This window comes from Coenobita brevimanus, chromosome 51, assembly GCF_032717465.1.
Source record: "Coenobita brevimanus isolate Jiangsu-jjx chromosome 51, ASM3271746v2, whole genome shotgun sequence".
NCBI lineage: Eukaryota > Metazoa > Arthropoda > Malacostraca > Decapoda > Coenobitidae > Coenobita > Coenobita brevimanus.
In genome coordinates, this window is record NC_137004.1 from 25,490,862 (window position 1) to 25,513,080 (window position 22,219).

The following is a 22,219-nucleotide window of genomic DNA, read 5'->3' on the forward strand; positions in this document are numbered from 1 at the left end:
AGCATGTTGGAGCCTTCAAAAACGAAACGAAAACGAAACGATGAAAGTCAGTAGCATAGCGGTTACACCCAAACGAAGGTAGATAATTACGCGAGATTTTGATAAACGGTTCATTTGGGTACAAACATGGCAAATGGATTTTCATTCATTCATTTATCATCTAATCCAGTGTTGCCCTATGAGGAGCGTAGAAGCCCGGGGCTAGGCAAGTTGGTCCACTCTTTACATTTAAGATGTGTGACCAGCCTCACTCATCCCTGAGTGGCATTACGTGAGCAATGAACCCCAACCACCCCGTAGATATAACGCTACACCGGCTCAGTCCGATTGATTGGAGCGCCTTAATTACCCACTAAACCACCAGGCTCCATAATTTGATTACATGGTTACCACCCAGCGTAGTAAATAGTTTCCTGGTGTACAGGAAACCATTTGGCTTCTCACTTAGTTTAGAGTCACCCGTAGACAGAAGGAAGAAGAAAGAATGATGGAAAAAAGGACAGAAGAGGAAGGAAGGAAAGAAGTGAGGAAAGAGCAGGCATCCAAGAGCAGCATTACATCGAGTGAGTGGATGGTGAGTGCCGCCGCCTACCACCAATGGATTTGAATACTGATAAATGGAAAGTCTTAAACTGTGTGAGTACATGAAAAAGTTCAGTATACCATGAATAATACTAAACTTGGGAATATGAAAAAAAATAAAAATGAAGTTACTGGTAAAAGAATTATTTGAAATCATAGCTATAGTAAACAAAAATAGTAAAGATAGCCAACAAACTAATTAGGTTCAGAGCATTCAGACTCACAGGAGAGAGTATCATCCTAACTCACATCTAGAATATGTTCAGTTTTGGTTACAATTTTGCAAAATAAGAAAGCAAACGGAAAAATAGAGAGTGCAGCGAGAAGTGAAAAAAATATTACCAAAATATCTGATTCAGTTGTACACGATTTTTGAAGGATATGAATATAGTAGTCAATACGTACTTCTTAAATGAACGACTGAACAACACTAGAGGTAATAATAATAACATTACTGTCACTCGTTTCCAGTCAAAAGACACAAAACGTTCCGTTTCTTTATAGAGTTATAAACAAATAGAGTAAGCTGCTCACGAATGTGGTAGACTGTGATACATTAATAATATAAGAAAAGACGCATAGTTAAGCATCGAGCAGCTAATCCTCAGTTAACCACGTTCGTGGTTGCATATTTAAAAAATGACAGTTTAATTCTTCTTGTATCCCAGATCAAGAATACAGCAGCAGCGCAACATCGTCAAACAGTTTATCGCACTTTTCCTTTAAAATATATTGATATACACTCTTACATTAATTCTTTCCTCGAAATTTTACATGACAGCTATTTTGTCCTGCATGGTGGTCTTTCTCATATTTTTCTTCCCTACTGCCTTCATCTGGAGTAAACTCAGATACCATGGTTATAGTCTTCTCTGTAACAACGAGCCTTGAAGAGTCTGAAAGGTCTGTTGTTGTTTGCTTTCCTTTGTACGCTTCCTTCGTCTCCCTCCTTCGCTCACCTATTGCTTTCCTACCTGCTTCACCTCTTACGCCTTACTTTTCACTTTTATCCCTCATTCGACTCTATCTCGTCTTCATCTCACACTTCCATCCCTTCCTCATTTTTCACCCCTCACCTATCAACCCACCTTCATCGCTGAACCCCTCTCTCTTCCCTCACCTCTCATCCCTCTCCCTCCACCTCACCATTTGCACCTCATTACCTCAAGCCATCCCTCTACCTCACCTCTGTCCCCTCACTTCTCAGCCACCTTCGTTTCCTTCCTTCCCTCACCTCTTACCCTTCACCTCTAACCCCTTTCCCTTTACTTCTCATCCCTCCTTCTCTAGCATTCCCTCACCATGAGCCCCACTTCCCTCTTCCTTCCCTCACCTGTCACTCCTCAGCTCTTCGTCATTTTTCGTCCTCTCCCACACCCCTCACATTCTTGCCTCTCCTCCCCCTCCCTCATCTGTCATCCTCCCTTCTCTGTTTTACTCCCTTCCGCTCCTCCTTCCTTTACTCTTCCTTCTACCTTGTTCCATCCCTCCAAAACCTTACTGTCCCCTTTTACCCTCCCTCATTCTTTTTTTTTTTTTTTTTTTTTTTTTTTTTTTTTTTTTACCTCGCCTCTCAAGTCTCACTTCACACCTCTCCCTAACTACTCATCTCTCCCTCCACCCTCACTCCTCATTCCTTTTCCTATTTAAACAGGCAACACTGCAAGAAAATCAAATACAATAACTGTCAGCAAAAATGAAAGCAAGTTACACTGATCAGTGTCCATATCCCTTTGGGCTTGAGGATCGAAGAGAAATAAAGGGAGAAAGTAACTCAATATGATCATTTCAGAACTGAACCAATACACACCTGGCACAAGTCAAACAAATCGCAGTAGTTAAAGGATCACTGGGAGCAACGCCACAGGAACTAAGGGAAAAATCTAGATGTGGCAGGATTAAGGTAGTATGCGTACTGCAGAAGACAGTAATAACAGGAACTGCACATATTTTAAAAGAGGTGCTTGGTTGCCTAAGGAAATGTCCCAGACCAAGAGACCTTAACTTCTGTTTCGTACCCTGTGGAAGTAATGATGATAATAATAATAATAATAATAATAATAATACCGTAATAATAATAATAACAATAATAATAATAATAATGATGATGATAATAATAATAATACCGTAATAATAATAATAATAATAGGCTAACAATAACAACAACAACAACAACAACAATAATAATAATAATAATAATAATAATATTCCATCCATCATTCAATCCTATGTCGCCCCATGAGAAGTGTAGGAACCCGGGGTTAGGCAAGTTGGTCCTGACATTTAAGATGAGACTGACCAGCCTTACTCATCCCTGAGTGGCAATACGTGTGCAATAAACCCAAACCACCCCTTGGATATGGAAACCTGCACAGGCTCAATCCAACTGGAGCGCCTTAATTGCCCACTAAACCACCAGGCGCCATATTTTAGTTATATGGTTACCACCCAGCGTAGTAAATGGTTTCCTGGTTTACAGGAAATCAGTTGGCTTGTTACTCAGTGTAGAGTCACTCATAGGCAGAAGGAAGAGGAAAGAATAAAGTGAAAAAAATACTTATCATTAATTGTTATTGTTAGTTAAACCATTTCATGTGTACTACTTCCTAAAAGAATACAACCATAAAGTATAAAAAGATGTTCCTGGTATAAATAAATAAATAAGAGAAAACGAAAAACAATCCCATCCAATAAATCTCCAGCACAGCCTCCATAATGCCTGACCCTGAACCTGACGCAATAAATATCAGAAAATTAAAACACCACCAACATTTCACGTATATGCAATTTTCTCCTCGCCCAAATATTCCACTATAATATTCCTCTGTAATATTCCACTATGATATTCCATACATCACGAACCCCATAGAAACACAAGGGAGGCTGAGCACTTATTAATATTTCTTTCTCGGGTATATTCCATTTTTATTTTTTCAGTGGATGGTTGACGAAAGACGAGGCAGAGTTTTTTATGGTGTGGCCTGTGGAATATTTAGGTGATATACATGTAATTTTTCCTCACACATCAGACAGACAGACACAGATAGACAGACAGAAAGAGAGAGAGAGAGAAACATACAGACAGAAAGAGACAGAGACACACACACACACACACACACACACACACACACACACACACACACACACACACACACACACACACACACACACACACACACACACACACACACACGGTAAACTCGAATACTTTAAATCAACTGATGCTTTTTTATGCTTTATTTATATTTTCTGTTTCTTTCCACATCATTCCTGACTCGTCTCTCTTCCCAGGTTGATGACGATGATACAAGGGAACTGCAAGACACTCACCAAAGCGAGAAGATTGGCCACTCTTAGGTCAATATACTGTATGTCTGTCTGTTTGTGTGTCTGTTAATCTGTCTATCTGTCTGTCTATCCGTCTGTCTATCTATCTATGTCTGTTTGTCTGTCTGTCTGTCTGTCTGTCCATCTACTTGTCTGTCTGTCTATCTGTTTATCTATCTGTCTGTCTGTCTGCCTGTCTATCTCTCATTCCATCTCTTTATACATCTATCTGTCTGTCTATCTATTTATCTATCTACAGTATCTATCTATCTGTCTATCTATCTGCCTACTTTTTAATCAATGGTAGGTTCAGGTGACGACGCTGACAATCCATTTTTTTTTTTCCTCTAACCCAAGAAACCCTCCTAGTTGAGTGGTAAATATATTATCCAGAAAGTTACGCCTGGTGGCCTAGTGGATTCAGGCTCATAACTGGATGTGACTTATCAGTGTTTAAGTACGAGGCTTGGTTGAAGTCTGTTTCCCACATGATGCCGCTCAGGGAAGAGTAACTGATCACACTCGTCTGAAATGTCTGGACTGATTAGCCTATGTTTTCTTGACTGGGCAATACAAGAAGGAAGGAGCAATGGAATGCTCTCTCTCTCTCTCTCTCTCTCTCATATCATCGCCTGTCCCCTTCACCCTCATTTGCATAGCGTTGCATCTGTTATCACTTTCCTTCCTTCTTCCTCTTCATCATCTTTACTCCCCTCTTCCTGCCTCATTCTTATTTCATTCCTTCCTCCCATTTATCCTTCCATCTTTCAGTATTAAAATCCTCTCACCATTCCTCCACATTTACTTTCCCCTGAATGTTTTGTATTTTCATGTCTTATTCTTCCCGTTTAATTCCTTCCTGATTTCCAAGCTTCCTTCCCTCCATAACTTCTTGTTTACTTTGTGTATATTTGGCTGATACATGGATCTATATGGACTTACATATATAGGGACAGAGCTGGACTGATATAATTGTAATGGTGAGTAGATGGATTGGTCAGGTTAGATAAACTTGGGGAGTTTGATAGACAGGTCGAGATTTTACAAATATATTGTGACATGATGGATGTATAGGTTACTGATGGAGGCTGATGACTAGATTATATATATATATATATATATATATATATATATATATATATATATATATATATATATATATATATATAGATAGAGAGATAGATATATATATATATATATATATATATATATATATATATATATATATATATAGATAGATAGATAGATAGATATATATATATATATATATATATATATATATATATATATATATATATATGTGTGTGTGTGTGTGTGTGTGTGTGTGTGTGTGTGTGTGTGTGTGTGTGTGTGTGTGTGTGAGAGAGAGAGAGAGAGAGTTAAATTTTTTTCTTTATACACTCATTGGAATCACCCATGTTAACTCTTCTCTGGACCCCAGTATCTACACAGAGAAATCCTGACTTCCCACAGATCGTGTGTTATGGGATGAGCAGCGCTATAATGAGGTAGCTGAGCATGCATAGACGAACATACACTATAAGTAAGTAGGATTTTTAGTTCACGAATTTTTATAGTATACTCTGGGCTTTAAAGAGGTTATTGTGCTCAGAGGATTAATGGGTGAGTAAACATACGAGGGAATATATAAACCGAGGATGTTTTGTTTTTATTCTTGCCTCCTCCAGGCGATTTTGTTCAGTTTAACGTTGAGTTTTCGAACTGCAGGGGTTAGATACAGCCTTTATTAAATTGTTCTGTATTAAAGGGTTGTCTGAAACTGTATAAAACCCTCCGAGAACAGTAACAATAATCGACAAAACGACGTTACTGATTTTAAGAGGTTAGTGAATGACTGAATAATAATGAGAGAACGTCATATTATAGTTTTGTTCCTATGAGACAGATTTATTTAGCTTCGGAAAAAACTTAGCAGCAGAGAGGTTAACGAAGCCGTATTCAGTCTAACCCAGTGTTTTTCAAACTTTTTCACTTCGTTTCCAATTTGTGCGGATCTTAACATCCTCGTAGCCCCCCCTTTAGTTTTCTCTCAAGCTCCACACAAACAATGATGAAAGAAAAAAAAAGCTGTTTTGGTGTTTTCCATTTATTTTAATACAACTATCAGTCAGAATGCTTATATTGTTACATATCAATGGGATGGATGACACTGAATGCTTTCAGTTGGTCGACTGATTCGAGGATGAGTCACTGATAACGCACATCTCATTTCTCGGTCCACATCCAACCGGTTGTGGCTTATACTTTTCATGTAAGGAAGAGTGGAGAAGTCAGATTCACGCTAGAAAGCACTCAGAGAGCGCATACCTCCGCCAATGCCATTGCCATTAAAAAGGATCCGGATCCGGATCCTTGGATATAGAATCCGGATCCGGACCTGTCCTCAAATTTAATCCGTTCCCTCTTGGTCCATGGCCCATTTTTCTACAAAATTTCATTGAAATTCATTGAGAACTTTTGAAGATATTGTGCGAGATACTTCGGATCCAGATCTGGATTCGCCAAAAAGTTTAATAATTTCTTCATTGGCCCATGGCCCACCCTTCCACAAAATTTCATTTTACTTTTGAGTAAAGTTGCTAACAGAGAGACACAACAAACAAACCAACACGCAGACAAACAAACAAACAAACAAATCCCGGCAAAAAACATAACCTCCTTGGCTGGAGTAATATATATACTGTATATGTTGTGGAAAACGGCGAGATGACTCTGAGTGCGATTTCACAGACACACTCTGATTTATTACTTCCACTAGCCCGCCATGGCCCCGTAAAATCCTGTCGTGGCCCTCTTGGGGGCCATGGCTCCCAGTTTGAGAACCAGTGCCTCTTCAGTGCACACAGACTACTCTGAGCTAAATAAAATTGCCTGGAAAGACCAAGAATTAAAGTAGAGGGGCACTCAAAGGAGCCCATCTCCGACAAGGGCAACGTAATTTTCAAACCACTCTTCGTAATGGGTTAGGTCTTCTCATTATTTATTAGTGTTTCGCAAAGAATGTTTTCCGGATCCAGAATCTGTAATTCGATCTGAATCGGTCTCAAGTGTCAGTCGATTGTTCCCTGGGACATGGGCTGTCTACCCATCAAATTTGGTCCAAATCTGTCTTCAAGTTTTCGCGTAATCCTGCTAAAAGACAAACTAAGAAACAAACAGGGGTGAAAACATACTCTCCTTGTCGGAGAAAATAACACTAACTTTTTCGGGTTGGAGAGGCTAATGTGAAAAAGGAATAAATCGGTGACAATGTACGAGCAAAGTGGCTGAACAGGTAAATGAGAAAGATGGGGAAGGGGGGGGGTCTGTACAAGTAAATGTGAGATACCTTACCGAACAAATAAACGAAAGTGAGAGAGACGGGGGGGGGGGGGGAAACTGGACAATTAAATGTGGGAAAAAGAGGTGACTGAATGAGTTCTTGTAAGAAAGTGGTTGGTTAAATGACTGACGGTGATAACGAGGCGAATGAAATTAACTGTATGAAAGTAGTTCAGGCATGAGTAATGTAAGAGAAAGTAAGTTTTACCTACCCACCTATTTACCTACCTACCTGTCCACCTACTTACTTACCAACCCCCCTACCAGCTCACCTACCTACCTACTTTGTAATAGTGAGAACCAAATGGTTCGCGCTGACCCATCTGTTAGTCAGGACTGACAACAATAGATTCTTTCTGTAAACAGGTTGAAGGTGACATTGAACACCCACTCTACTCTCTAGCTTTAGCTTAGAAGACTGTATGAGAAGTCAGAGAAAAGCTACTCTCTGTAGGGGCAATATTTAGGCCCCTTCAATAAACCACCCGGTGGGGAAGACGGAGTTATTCTAAGATTACCTAATATCCTCGATAGCAACTCTACGGCCCAACATCTCACAGCAACAGTGAATGTTTGTGTAAAAAGTGATATTTATGTGAATAAAACTAGGTGTAAAAATGATGAAAATGAATGTGCGGGAGTGACGGGGTGAGGGGGATGAAATAATTTAACAATAAGGAACATGTAAGTACAAGACAGCGTTTTTTTTTTTTTTTTTTTTTTTGCCTGACCAAACAGACCCATCGACCGCAAATAAACAACTACCCCTATGGGGTGAAGACAGGTTCCCTACGCCGTTGATGTTAAGCCTGCTTTATTATGAGCGTCGTGTCATGTGGGCCTAATTGACGAGCAGGGCACGTGTTGTCCGTGACTCCCATCCAGACCAAATCCAAGCTGATATGAGCGATTGGTGGTATCCTGATCGATCTGCCCAATTTGATAATGCCTCCGATAAGTGGATATCGGGGTGGGGAGGCCTGTAGTATAGTGTTCTGATCGATGTGTTGCAATGCCTTGCGTATTTATGTGGGTGTCACTCTCATCTTAAATATCGAGACCAACTGCCTAGCCCCGGGCTCCTACGCTTCTCATGGGGCAATGTAGGATTGGATAATGGATGGATGGATGGTATAAATGATTATTTATTGTTAGTGTAGGAGTGTCTGAAGGTGCGGTGTTGCTAAAGGGGGTCTGGCAATGCGTGTGTTGAGATGATTTTATGTGCCTTGTTGTACTGTTTGGCTCTTTCATAAAAATACAGGGGTGCTGTGTGTTGGCACAATCTGACACACAGAACTGTGTACCTCTCATATCGAGATAATCCCCATCAGTGAGGACTTTAGCTTCATAATATAAGTGGGATAGTACTGATTAAGCCAACGATGATATGTTGGGTGTTGTTTTGATCTGATGAATTGTTTGTTGAGTAAGGAGAGTACTTCTTTTTATTGCCCAATGTTTGTCCCTGTAAGAGCTGTATATGTGTTTAGTCTGGGGGTACATCGCCTCATTATGCCTTGTATGTGGTCATTCAACGTGTGTCCAGCATCATATGGTACTCTAAAGATCTTGGTGGAAGGGGTATGAGGCACAGATACTTTATTAAGTGTGTGATATTAGGGGTGTGTTAGTGTTTATGATTATCACCGATGATAAGTGTGGTGGTGGACTTGGCTGGAGCATTCGTCAGTTTGTCTGCAGCCCATGCCGGAAGTTTGTTGTGGGAGTCTTGTTGCAGTGAGCATGCTGTGTAAAGAGTGTACAGTATGAGTGTGAAATGTTGCAGTGAGTGAATGTGCAGGTGTAAAAGAAAATAGGGAAGCGAATGAAACTTCATGTGAGAAAGAAGTAAATGATTAGTAGTTTATTTTCCTAAAGGGCGCGATTCGATCCAGTGTTGGGGCAGAGGTGAGTTTGATTCTGAATTTTGTTAAAACAAATTTTAGTTGTTTATATTCCACAAGAACCACCGACATATAAAAACAACCCGAGAAACCATTACATCGGTCCTTATTGGGGCAGCCCTAATACAGTATGTATTAAGTATGGGAGGTGAATATTAACACAGGAATGGTGACAAGTGAAGGTATGTGGTACATAACAGAATTACTGGACCTCAGAGAATGGACTCTCATCAGGGCTGTGCCCAAACTTTGCCAGAGTCTGATACGCAGAAAAACAAGGACTACTCAGAGAGTGCAATACCTTCAACCTTCAGTATAGTCGATCAGTGAGTCAAACCTCTGAGCTTATCCTGGGACAGTGACCTGTCCCCGATTTTTTTTTTTTTTTTTTTTTTATAAATCGGAACACTTCTTCCTTGTCTGATCCTCAGCCCTCTCACCAAGTTTGGTAAATATCAGATCGAGAGTGAATTGACCTTGCCCTGTGGCCTTGAGTTTTGACCTAATGGTCACAAAGACGAACCACTTCAGTCTTGCCTAACTTCAGCCACTCTACTTACGTTGGCTCATATTAAATACAAACTGAGTTACAGTTTACACACACACACACACACACACACACACACACACACACACAAAGGAGCGAAGACATAAACCCCCGTTCAATCGAGCGTGGGTAAAAAACAAAAATATTCAGGTGCACAGGATAATAGATACAAGAATAAACAACAATCAATGCCAGCGGACAGCAAACCCGTCCCCGGCAGTCATTTTAGTGCTGACGTACAAACACAACAGGATATCTAGTCAGAGATGTCACATATCAAACTTGGAATAAATCGGATGAAAATTTACGATTTTATGCCCATTTGAAACTTTAGGTCTGACCCACCTGACACTGACACCTCTACCGCTAAGTGGGCGGGGATCCCTCTGATGTAATGAGGCATGTTATAGGATGCAGATTTCAAAGATGAACCTTCAGGTTTTGGTTTCATATCGATAAGATGAATTTGAAAGGAGTTACTGCGAAAAAACGATTTTTACCCGTCCTCCCCCCCCTTTTTTCTTTACACTTTTTAGGCCTACAGCCTGGGCCTTGCCCAAATTTGGCCCAAATTTTAATCAGGTGATCAGAAGGTCATAGCCCATCATCCCTGTAATTTAAGTCAAAATCGCACCAGTAGTTTTCGCTTAAAGTTGTTAACAGACAAACAAACAAACAAACTAACTACCTAACAAACAATGAGACAACCCGAGTGAAAACAATACCCGCCCCCGAGCCCCTCCGGGGCGGGGACGGGTAATAACAGTGAATGAGTGAATGTGAAAGGAGAGAGAGAGAGAGAGAGAGAGAGAGAGAGAGAGAGAGAGAGAAATATTAGTGCGGGAGTGTGAGAGGTGGTAGGAGGGGAGAATGAGGAAGGTGTGAGCAGGTAAGTGAAGTTCAGGATATTGCATTCCTTCCTTCCTCTCCCTTGCCTCCTTCGTCTCCTCCCGTTGTTAATTGTTCTCTCTCTTTCCTCCTCCTGCTACCCTCCCTTCTTCCACTCTCCTTTCATTTTCCTCTCACGTTTCTCCCCGCCTTCTTTCTTCTCCCTCTCTCCCCTTCTTTTCTTTCGTCAGTTTTTTTTTTCTTCTCTGCTGCAATTCCTTCCTTCACATTCTCCTTTGTCTTTCCTTTGCCCTCCTGCATTCATAATTGACCACTTGCGAATTTTGAGCCACAAGAAAGTTCAAAACATCACCATTGATAAATTTCGTAATAATAAAGGAAATCGTCTTTATAATATCAACTTACTGAACAATGTACTTCGATTTAGCCATAAATAAGGAATGTAATGAGCAGTTTCTCTCTTAATGGGAAAGGAAGGATGGTCTTGGATACTGTACTTTCCTTAAATACAGCCAAATCGATGCATATCCTTGTTCAGCAAGTAAATGGTATTATGTCAAAGCTATTTTCATACGATATTTTCTATTTTGAACGCGATTTATAATAATACTACGAGAACTTTCAGTGTCGATATTTTTAACTTCCTTGTAGCTTAAAACCCACAAGTGTTCATTCTCTCTCTCTCTCTCTCTCTCTTTCTCATTGCCGGTAAAGTGAAGCCAAGATTCAGGAGGCTTGAATTATGTAAATTATTGTGCAGCCCATTCCACTTGGCAAATGTTGAGAGTTTTACTAATTTCTTGTGTCTGTATTTTTTTTCTTGTTTCTAAAATCCTGCTTCCTCAGATATAAATGAGACTCGTGATGGTGATGATGATGATGATGGTTTGGTAATACTGACTGATGATGATGATTATAATGATGATGGTGGTGGTGATGGTGGTGGTGGTGGTTTGGTAATATTGACTGATAATGATTTATGATGATGGTGATGATGATGGTTTGTTAATACTGACTGATGATGATGATGATGATGGTCTGGTAATATTGACATGATGATAGTGATGATGATGATTTAAGGTGGTGGTGATGGTGGTGGTTTGTTAATACTGACTGATGATGAAGATGATGATGATGATGGTCTGGTAATATTGACATGATGATAGTGATGATGAATGGTGATGATGATGATTTAAGGTGGTGGTGATGGTGGTGGTTTGTTAATACTGACTGCTGATGAAGATGGTGATGATGATGGTCTCGTAATATTGACATGATGATGAATAATGATGATGATGATGCTGGTTGTGGTGGTTCTGTAATATTGACATGATAACGATGATGGAGGTGGTGGTGGTGGTGGTGGTTTGGTAATATTCATACTGACTGATGATGATGACGATGATAATGATGATGATTTAATTCACGTCCAACAAAAATGCTTATTACAAAAATGAGGGATGATATATTCAAACAGCAGCTACCTAAAAAATACATATTCCAAAATGTGGTATTTATAAATCAGTTGAGTTGTCACAGATAAATACTCAGAATCACGCAAAAGGTAGGATAATTTCATCTCTTTAACATAATGATGACATATTTATCAGCCGCGATAGCGAAGCAGGTATTTTTTCAGATTGTCTGTGTGTCTGTGTGTTAGCACGATAACTTCGCAACTGCTCAAGACATCATCACAAAATTGTACAGGTGTGTAGTAGGGACGAAAATCTCCTACGAGTTCGAAATTAGTGAAAGTAGGTCAATATCAAGGTCATATTCCAAGCGGCGCTAGATATATATCGAATCGCGACTGGTGTGATTCCCCCCATGGGGGTGGGCCTCTAGTATCTTTATATAGCTAGATTTTGCTATCATACGAACCGGATTAAGATAGGGACGACGTTTGTACTGAAGGTGTCAGAAGCTGCCGTCATAACCCCTTTAGTATGATGTGTTTGGTGGAAGTCTCGCAGTGAAGGTTAAAAGGTCAAAACCATCACACTAATATTAAGTCCCAGGGTGGGTTGGAGTGACAGTATGAATGTGCTGGCGTGAGCTTACAGACAGATAGAGCTATGCCGATTTTTTTTTTTTTTTTTTCACCGACAGATAGAGCTATGCCGATTTTTTTTTTTTTTTTTTTTTTTCCCGCCTTGTATATGGCCGGGGCTTAGTGTTGGTCATGTCTGTCCGTCCGTCTATCCGTCCTTCCTTCCCGTTTTGCCTTTAGCTCATTTCCGAAGAAACTGTTAAAGATACCTTCATTAAACATCATATACAGATACATATTGGTGAGAGCATTTCAACCATGCCAATCTTTGATGACCTTGACCTTCCGTATGACCTTGACTTCACATTTCTTGCTATTGCGTTAAGCTCATTTCCTTGAACACTATAAAAGATGCCTTCATATAACTGCATACACAGATGCATCTTGGCAAGAGCACTTTTATTATGCCAAAATTTGATGACCTTGACCTTCTGTTTGACCCACGGCGGGGCATTCATGTCCTACGGACATATTTCTCGTTGAGCTCGAATCGGAACTTATTCAAACGATTTACATAGTATCAAAATGCAGTGACATGCTGCTACTTACACAATAAGGTCATAGGACATGGCCCTGGTCTTGAAACGATACTGACAATTATACGTGACAGTGCTGATTAATGTGACGAAAGTAACTCAGTCTTCTCCAGTTTTAATATGTATCTGAAACAGATTACCTCATTCCAGTTTGAAGAGCTGTTCGAACCTTTGAAAAGTTTCTATTCGTTTTGAAAAAAAAAAAAAAATACAGTATATATCATCTTGCCGCGCTGTAAACGTATATTTTGTTAGAGTATAGGTTGTGAATCTTGTGTACACGTCTGGTTGGTCGTCTGATAAAAATTTAATTACTTTGCATGAATAGTTGACGTGATTGTTTATAATTTTGAGGAACGTCCAACTGATTTGATACGTATATGATTCAAACACCAGAAACATTTTAAAATTTGTGTTGGTTCGAAGCTATGTCACTTTCGTTATTGTTATGGGCTTGTTAGTTTTTTTTTTTTTTTTTTTTATAGTCAAATGGCATTTTTTTTTCTCTTTGTTGCCACCACCAGATTATTTTTTCTATTTTAGTTGAAAGCAGTCGTAATGATAGAAATGCAGATTATCTCTTTAGGAAGCCATCATGTCCATTATCCTTTTGAGCTGGAGTTCTTCGCGTATATCTGATATCTGCTAGCTCAGGTTTTTTTTCAGCTAAGGAGAGGCATTAACTACAAAGTGGAAGTGGGAGATACAACCTTCATTAAGCCTTTCACTACCAGGGAGCTCTTACTGCTGGATCTACGATGGCTTATGTGAGCTGTCGTAACGAAATATCCATGGATATCCAGCACTTTTGGTCACTGTCGTTACTAAGGAATAAGCGTCTGTATACAGGAATATGTGTATTCCTATGCAAGTATGTATAGTATATCAGGTGTATTACTATAAACATGTCAACTGTGTAGGTTCTGTCTTCATTTACATACATACACCTTTGTACATTGTGATAGATGGACTGAGGTACAAGCATACCGGGGATGACATACTTGTGCACCCAGAGCTATATGAACATTTTTTTTTTTTTTTTTTTTTTTTTTTTACTGGGCATGAGGTAATTAACTAGTAAATATTTTGGTAAATATAAACGAACCATATCTTTATAATCATGATTATGAAATTTTGCAGCTAACACTACAATAATTAGTATGTACATATTTACGCTTCCGAACAAAGGGAACAGACATCCAGACACACGGAAGCGGTGGGTTGTTTCCATCTGATGCGTCGGAGAGGCGAGGAGGAATGGTGGTGGTGGTGGTGGTGGGGGGGGATCAATGGTGAGCTGTTGTTTGTTGTCTCTCTGGATTCACGTATTCATGAGTCCATCAGGATAGAGGGGGAGGACAGAGATAGGGGACGTTAGTGGCATGAAGGGAAAGATGGAAGATGGTAGTGTGTTGCACAATCATTTACGCTGAATAACGATACGTATGGCTTTACTTGTACAGTAGACGTAAACCATGGTTGGTTAAAGGCACGTGTAACGGTGAGGTATACTCATATGCATTAATATTACCTACGTTCACCGTCCCTGAGTAACTCAAGTCTGCCAGACATGGTCTACGATGGAGATGAAAACTAACCCATACTTGCAGCTGCAGGCCGGCTCCCTAGATTTACGATAACAGGCCACGTATTTGCCTAAGGATTGCGATGTGTATCCTTCTCTGACCAAGACATGTGCTCGAACTTCATACACGATGCAGTGTCGTGGACTATGGCCTGACAGGCGATGTGTGGGTGGGAAAAGGGTGGCAAGACTGTCATTACCTTCAATAACGTATTTATCAACTACAAGATTATATTATGCCTGATATAAATATAGATAGATAGACAGATAAATCCGGATGGTACCTCTTGCTAAGCAGTAAGTTCGTTCATTCACACACTTGCCTGGCTAGGGAGACGACAAAATACAACAATCAGGGTCAACGACTGGGCTACTTATTTCGAAGGTGTTACTGGGTTAATAAGAATAACCCTCAAACCACCCATTACTACGAAATAGTCACTGAAAAACAGGGGGTCTTCAGTTCCGTATTATATTTATGTTTACCTAGCTTTACTTATGGAAGCATACCTGTGTCACATTTCTAAAGACAAGGTAATATCCGTTCATGTGTGGTCACGTGTGGCACTGGTGGGCTGCTCGATGATGCACTTGAACACTTATCCTATTTTGATATATATTGCAATACCTTTCAGTATGTCACATGCAAAAGTTTAAATAATTTTCCATTCAAATGTTATCATGATTAGGTCAGAATAATCAGCTTAATATACAAAAGTATGCCAGCTACCCACCAACTCCGAATCCCCACCCCTTCGCATACCTGCTGCCTCAGTGCACCCACCCTTATCATCTCTCTTATGCCCTCTACCCCCTCCAGTCCCAACAGTGTCCCCCATATTCCCCCCTCCCGGCTACCTGTACCTCCTCATCACCCATCCCCTTCCCAACTACTCCCCACCCACCCCGCACTTCAACACGTCGGTTTGAAACCACTTCCATGCTGTGATTATCTGAATGTCTCCTTTGCCCGGAGATGTGGAGTACATATGTATATGGGTATGGATATGTATATGTATATGTGTTTGTGTATTTACTGTATGTATGTAGGTATCTATGTGTATGTATGTCTATGTAAGTACAATACATATATAGATACATACATACATACATACATACATATATACATACATACACATACATACATACATACTGTACATATATTCATACATATATGGATAGATAGATAGATAGATATAAATATAGACACATATCGGTATATCGATATAGATATATTTTTTAGTCAGTTTGACAGAAGTTGAACAGTGGAAGGAAAAACAAAGTTAATTTTTCAAAATCCATATTCCAGATTAAAGGTGTCGTGCATTCCTAAAAGTTATGTAACAGTTGAACCTGAACTACCGAAGGCTGAAGCTGAGGGGAAGTTAATTTGGGGCAGTGAGTTGCAAAGAGATGTACATCTTCCTATATCCTTCCACTTTTTCTTTCTCTTCTCTATTCTCTACTCACAAAAATTAACCATAACATTATAAATAATTCCAAGCAGAGTGAGAGAAGATTTCTGGACAAATGTGGAAGTGTGCATGGAAAAGTTTGGAAGGAATGAGAGAGTGTTTTTGATTGGTGATATGAATGGTAAAGTAGGGAATGTGAAGGTGGATGGAATAGTTGGTGAGTGGGGTGTGCCTGCTGAGATAGTGGACATTTGTGCCGGGAGGGGGTTGGTGATAGCCAATACCCTTTTCAGGCACAAAATGATCCACAAGTATACATGACAAGTGATGAGAAGGGTGGGTGGTGAGCTGAATGAAAGGAAGGCAATGACTGATTATGTGTGTGTGGATGAAAGGATGCGAAGATGTGTAATGGATGTAAGAGCTTACAGAGGTTGGGGGAGTGGACTTTCTGACCACTACTTGGTGGTGGCCAGAATCAAGATCCAAGTAAGATGGAGATATAGAAGAAGGGAAGGACGGGAGGAAGGAGTTGTTGCAAGGAGAGTGGAAGGGTTACAAGAGGATGAGAAAAAGGCAGATTGAGTGAGAAGTGGAGGAACGGTTGGGTAAATATGAATTGGAGCAGATTGGGGACGTAGAAGGTGTGCGCAAGATATTCCAGAGGAAATATGTGCAGCATGTGATGTGATGTGTGGGGTGAAGAGAAGACGGAAGGGGATGCAAGGAACAGCGTGGTGGAATGAAGAGGTGAGACAGGCTGTGGCACAAAAGAAGAAAGAATAAATGAATGGATGAGAAATATGGGCGTGGAAGAAGTTGAGAGGCGGAAGAGAGAGTTATATGTAGAAAGGACGAGAGAGGTGAAAAGATTAATAAGAGAAAGTAAGAAGAGAGTGGATGAGGAATTTGGAAGGAATTTGAGTGTAAAGTGGAGGGACTGTAAGAAAATGTTATGGAAAGAGGTGAAGAGAGTAAGACAGGGTGGCGGTGTAGTTAGTAGGGGAGTGAAAGATAAAAATGGTAGATTACTAGTGGAGAAGGGAGAAAAAGTGAACAGATGGAGAGAACATTTTAAGGAATTGTTGAACATAGAGAATGGAAGTAATGCGAGTATAAGTGGCTGGGGAATGGCTGGGAGAAGGAGGGAAGTGAGAAGACAGGAAGAAATCGGTAGGATAGAAGTTGTGGAAGCAATGAAGAAAGTCAAACTGGGGAAAGCCCCAGGAATTGGTGGAGTATGTGATGAAATGTTGAAGCATGGGGGAGAGATAGTAGCAGAATGGATGTGGAAGATGTGCAGATTGGCCTGGGAGGAAGGAAGAGTCCCAGAAGATTGGAAGTCAGGTATAATTATTCCCTTGTATAAAGGAAAAAGGGAAAGAGAAGTGTGTGGTAATCATAGGGGCATTTGTCTTCTTAGTATAATAGGAAAAGTGTATGGTAGGATACTTATTGACAGAGTTAGGGAAATAACAGAGGAATTTGTTGGAGAAGAACAGGGAGGCTTTAGGAAGGGAAGAGGTTGTGTAGATCAGATATTCATTCTTAGATCTTTAGTGGAAAACTTTCTAGAGAAGGGAAAGAAGTTGTATGCGGCCTTCATGGATTTGGAGACAGCATATGACAGGGTGGATAGTCAAGGATTGTGGAAAGTATTAAGAATATATGGAGCTGATGGGAAGTTGTTGAATGCTGTGAAGAGTATGTATGGTGGTGCTAAGGCTGCAGTGCGTGTGGATGGTGAACTGAGTGAATTTTTCTCTTTGAAGGTTGGGTTGAAACAGGGATGTGTCATGTCTCCATGGTTATTCAATCTGTACATGGATGGGGTAATAAAAGAGATACAAGGTAGAACAGTCGATGTTGGAGTGGCCCTAGTGAGAGAAGGTAGTGTTTGGAAACTCCCTGTGCTGTTGTTTGCAGATGATACTGTGTTGTTAAGTGAAGATGAAGGGGAGTGATAGGAAGCGTTAGGAGGAACACACTGAGGTGGTTTGGCCATGTGGAGAGGATGGAGGGTGAAAGACTGAATAGAGTGTATGTGAGTGAGGTGGAGGGGGGGAGAGGGAGGGGAGGCCGAGGATGAGATGGAGGGATGGAGTGGAGAGGTATATGAGAGAGGGGGGTGTGAGTAGGGAGCAGGGCTGTGAAATGGCGGGGGACAGGGCGACGTGGAGGCGATTTGTTTGTGGTCACCCCGTACTGGATTGAGGCGTCTGGCAATAGATAGACAGATAGATAGGTTTTCATATATTTATGAATATAATTTTCTCTATGTAAACATAAATATTAATACCATTTTGTGATAATAACTATACTTCTGTTACAGGACTAACCTAGCATAGATTTATATTTAAGAAATCTAGGTTAAGTTAATATTTGAGTAGAAAGTTGATTTATACCACGAGACAACTGGTATTCAGTCAAAATTGATGCACTTACTGCCCAGTGGTGTTTCCAGTTGCTGACTGGGGCTCCTATAATTGAACAATGACGTGCAAAGTATACTCGCTTCGAAATGAGGTAAAACTGAGAATTAAAAAGATTAATTCTTTCCCTTCCTCTTTTACCCTACCCAACTCCCTTTTATGTGTCACAGACGTTTCACTCCATGTCTGCCCTTTCCTCCATAAATTCTTCCCTTTGTTAGGTCACCTTCACCTCCTCCTCCTCCACCTTTTTTTGCTTTTCCCCCTCCTCCTCCTTTTTCCTGTTTCAAGATGTTTTTTTTTTAATTCTAAATAATCCTCGGTAATTTTTTGCCTTCCCTTCCCCACCCTTTCCCTCCCTTTATTCACCTTGGATAACATAAAATCAAAAGTTTCTGATGTTTCTTGGAGGCCACCTTAGGTCTTGTTTTTCCCAGGAAGGCCTAGAGCTGAAGCACTTTTACATCAAACTGAATAATAACCAGGTTAAAGTGTTAGGTTCTTTCCACAGTCTCTCTCTCTCTCTCTCTCTCTCTCTCTCTCTCTCTCTCTCTCTCTCTCTCTCTCTCTCTCACACACACACACACACACACACACACACACACACACACACACACACACACACACACACACACACACACACACACACACACACACACACACTCACACTGATACACGCACACATGCACATGTTACTCGGCTTTGTCATGGTGAAGACATGGATTTCGCTTTGTGGGTCTGATGGTGACCAGATGTGTGTGTGCGTGTGTGTGTGTGTGTGTGTATGTGTGTGTGTGTGTGTGAGAGAGAGAGAGAGAGAGAGAGAGAGAGAGAGAGAGAGAGAGAGAGAGAGAGAGGTGAAAATGAAGGAGGAGGTGAAGAATGATGAGATGAAAAAGGAGGTGAAGAATGAGGAGGTGAAGAATGAGGAGGTGAAGAATGATGAGATGAAAAAGGAGGTGAAGAATGAGGAGGTGAAGAAAGAGGGGATGAAGAAACAGGAGGTGATGAAGAGGGAAGTGAAGGAGGAGGTGAAGGAGGAGGAGATGAAGAAGGACATGGTGAGGAAGATGGTGAAGGAGAAGTAGAAGGTGAAGAAGTAGTAGAAGGTGAAGGAGAAAAAGAATATGAAGGAGAAGGAGGGGAAGAAGAAGGAGAAGGATGAGGAGGAAAAGGAGAAGGATGAGCAGAAGGAGGAGGAGGAGGAAGGGGAGAAGCGGGAGGAGAGGAAAAAAGAGAAGAGACTGGTACTGCATCACATGAGTAAGGAGAAGGGAAGGGAATCAAAGAAAGACGAGGAATAATGGGAAGGGTGCCAATGAGTGAAGATGACGATGCAAAAAGGAAAAGGAAGAGCAAGGGTTTGGAGAGGACAAAGCTGAGTTGGAAAACAATAAAAAGAAGGATGTATGAATGAATAAAGTTGAATTTCTTTGTGATTCATTTTTATTTTTCATTTATTCAGTCGTTTATATTATACCTTGACATCGTTTTCTGTGTCAGCTTCATTATCATCATTATTTTCATCTTCATGTTTTACATTATAACTGTCATTATCATCATCGTAATTTATATCCATATCATAATCTTTATTATCTCTTCCTTTAATTTCTTTACGTACTATTATAATTAGTTTTAATGAAACGATTAGAACTCGGGCCCCAAGCCATCGACGTAGAGCATCGCTGGGTGTGCCTCCGCCACGTCTTGCACCCGGACTCGCCATCCAACCCCCATGACAGGATTCATTGTGGGTTGAAATGAGACTAAAGGTAAACTATGTCGACCCCATATAACCTTCACGTTTGACCCTTTGATCTTTCTGACCTAATCAGTTCAATGTCCCTTCTTAGTGTATCACTGACAAACGTTTGGTCGCAATCCGTTGAGGGGTTCAGGAAACATCACGCCAACACCCATATGACCTTGAATTTTGGCCCCTTGACCTTGCTAACCTAATCAGTTCATCATCCCTCCATACTGTATCACTGACAAAAGTTTGGTTGAAATCCGTCGAGGGGTTCCGGAGATATTGCGTCTATCCATATGACCTTAACCTTTGACCCCTTGACCCTGCTGACCTAATCAGTTCATCGTCCCTTCATTCTGTATCACTGACAAAAGTTTGGTCGAAATCCATTGAGGGTTTCAGAAGATATCGCGCCCACACCCATATGACATTGACCTTTGACCCTTGACCTTGCTGACCTAAAAAGTTCATCATCCCTTCATACTGTATCATTCACAAACGTTTGGTCGAAATCCGTTGAGGGGTTCAGGAGTTGTCACTCCCACACTCATATAACCTTGACCTTTGACCCCTTGACCTTACTGTTGTATCACAACAGTACCGACAAAAGTTTGATCGAAATCCGTTTGGGGTTCAGGAGATTTTCGCGCCCACAACGATAAACTAAGTCGTCCCCATATGACCTTAATCTTTGATCTCTTGACCCACCTGACCTAATCGCTTCATCATCTCCTCATACTGCGTTACTGACAAAAATTTGGTGGAAATCCGTCGATGGGTTCAGGAGATATCGCGCCCACAATAGTGTTACGGACTGACACACGGACCCACGCACACGCGAACGGACGTACGGAAAGACTATCTATCACTTAATGCCTCCTCCACCGTAGGTGAGCGGATGCATAATTACGCTAATATATATGCATAAAGTGAATTATATTTTCAGTAGCACCGATTTAAAAGAAAAGCTTGTTTCATTACTGCAGACAGTAAATACATAACAGCAGATAGTATCGCTCTGCGCGCGCGCGCACACACACGCGCGCACACGCACACACACACACACACACACACACACACACACACACACACACACACACACACACGCACACACACTTCTTTGTCTGTATGTCTATCTAACTATTTATCTGTCTGTCTGTCTGACTTTAATTCTGTTCTGCTTAGCAGAAAGTTACATAACATCATAATTATTACTAATAGGAAAAACCATTGTAAAAGAAACTTTACAGAATTTACTACAAAGAATTTACATCGTTGTTTAACCCTTTAAGGGTACTATGATGACCTTCATTTTAATTGGACGACCATCAGACGATATTATTAGTTTAGAAATATCTCTCTTAATGAATGGGTTAAGGAAGACTATATCTAATTCCCCAGTTACAAAAATTATTAGTGGTAGGTGGTGACGACCGTCATCCACTCACTTGATGCAGTGCTGCCTACTTCTTCCTTAGCCTTTATTATTCTTTTTCTGTGCCTGCCCTCCTCTCTTCCTATTACTCCCATCTTTCCTGTCACTTATTGTTTTTCTTTCCTTTACAGGTGGCTTCACATTGAGTGACAAGCCAAATGGCTTCCTGCAAGCCAAGAAACCATTTACAACGCTGGGTGGTAACCATATAACCAAATCATACGCGCTCCCTACGTGTCAGCAAGTGGGTTGGTGAAGGATTAGTGCCCCTCCCCGTAAAACAAATAACTCACAGTCAAATGGCCACCCCTTACGGGTTTGGGGCGTCTGGCAATAGATAGATAGACAGACAAAAATTATAATAAAATTGTAGCGTATGGTTAGAATTAAAGAACGAAACACTAATTTTGTTCCAAGACAGAAGAGGTTAAGCACACAAATATTATGTGGTATTTAACA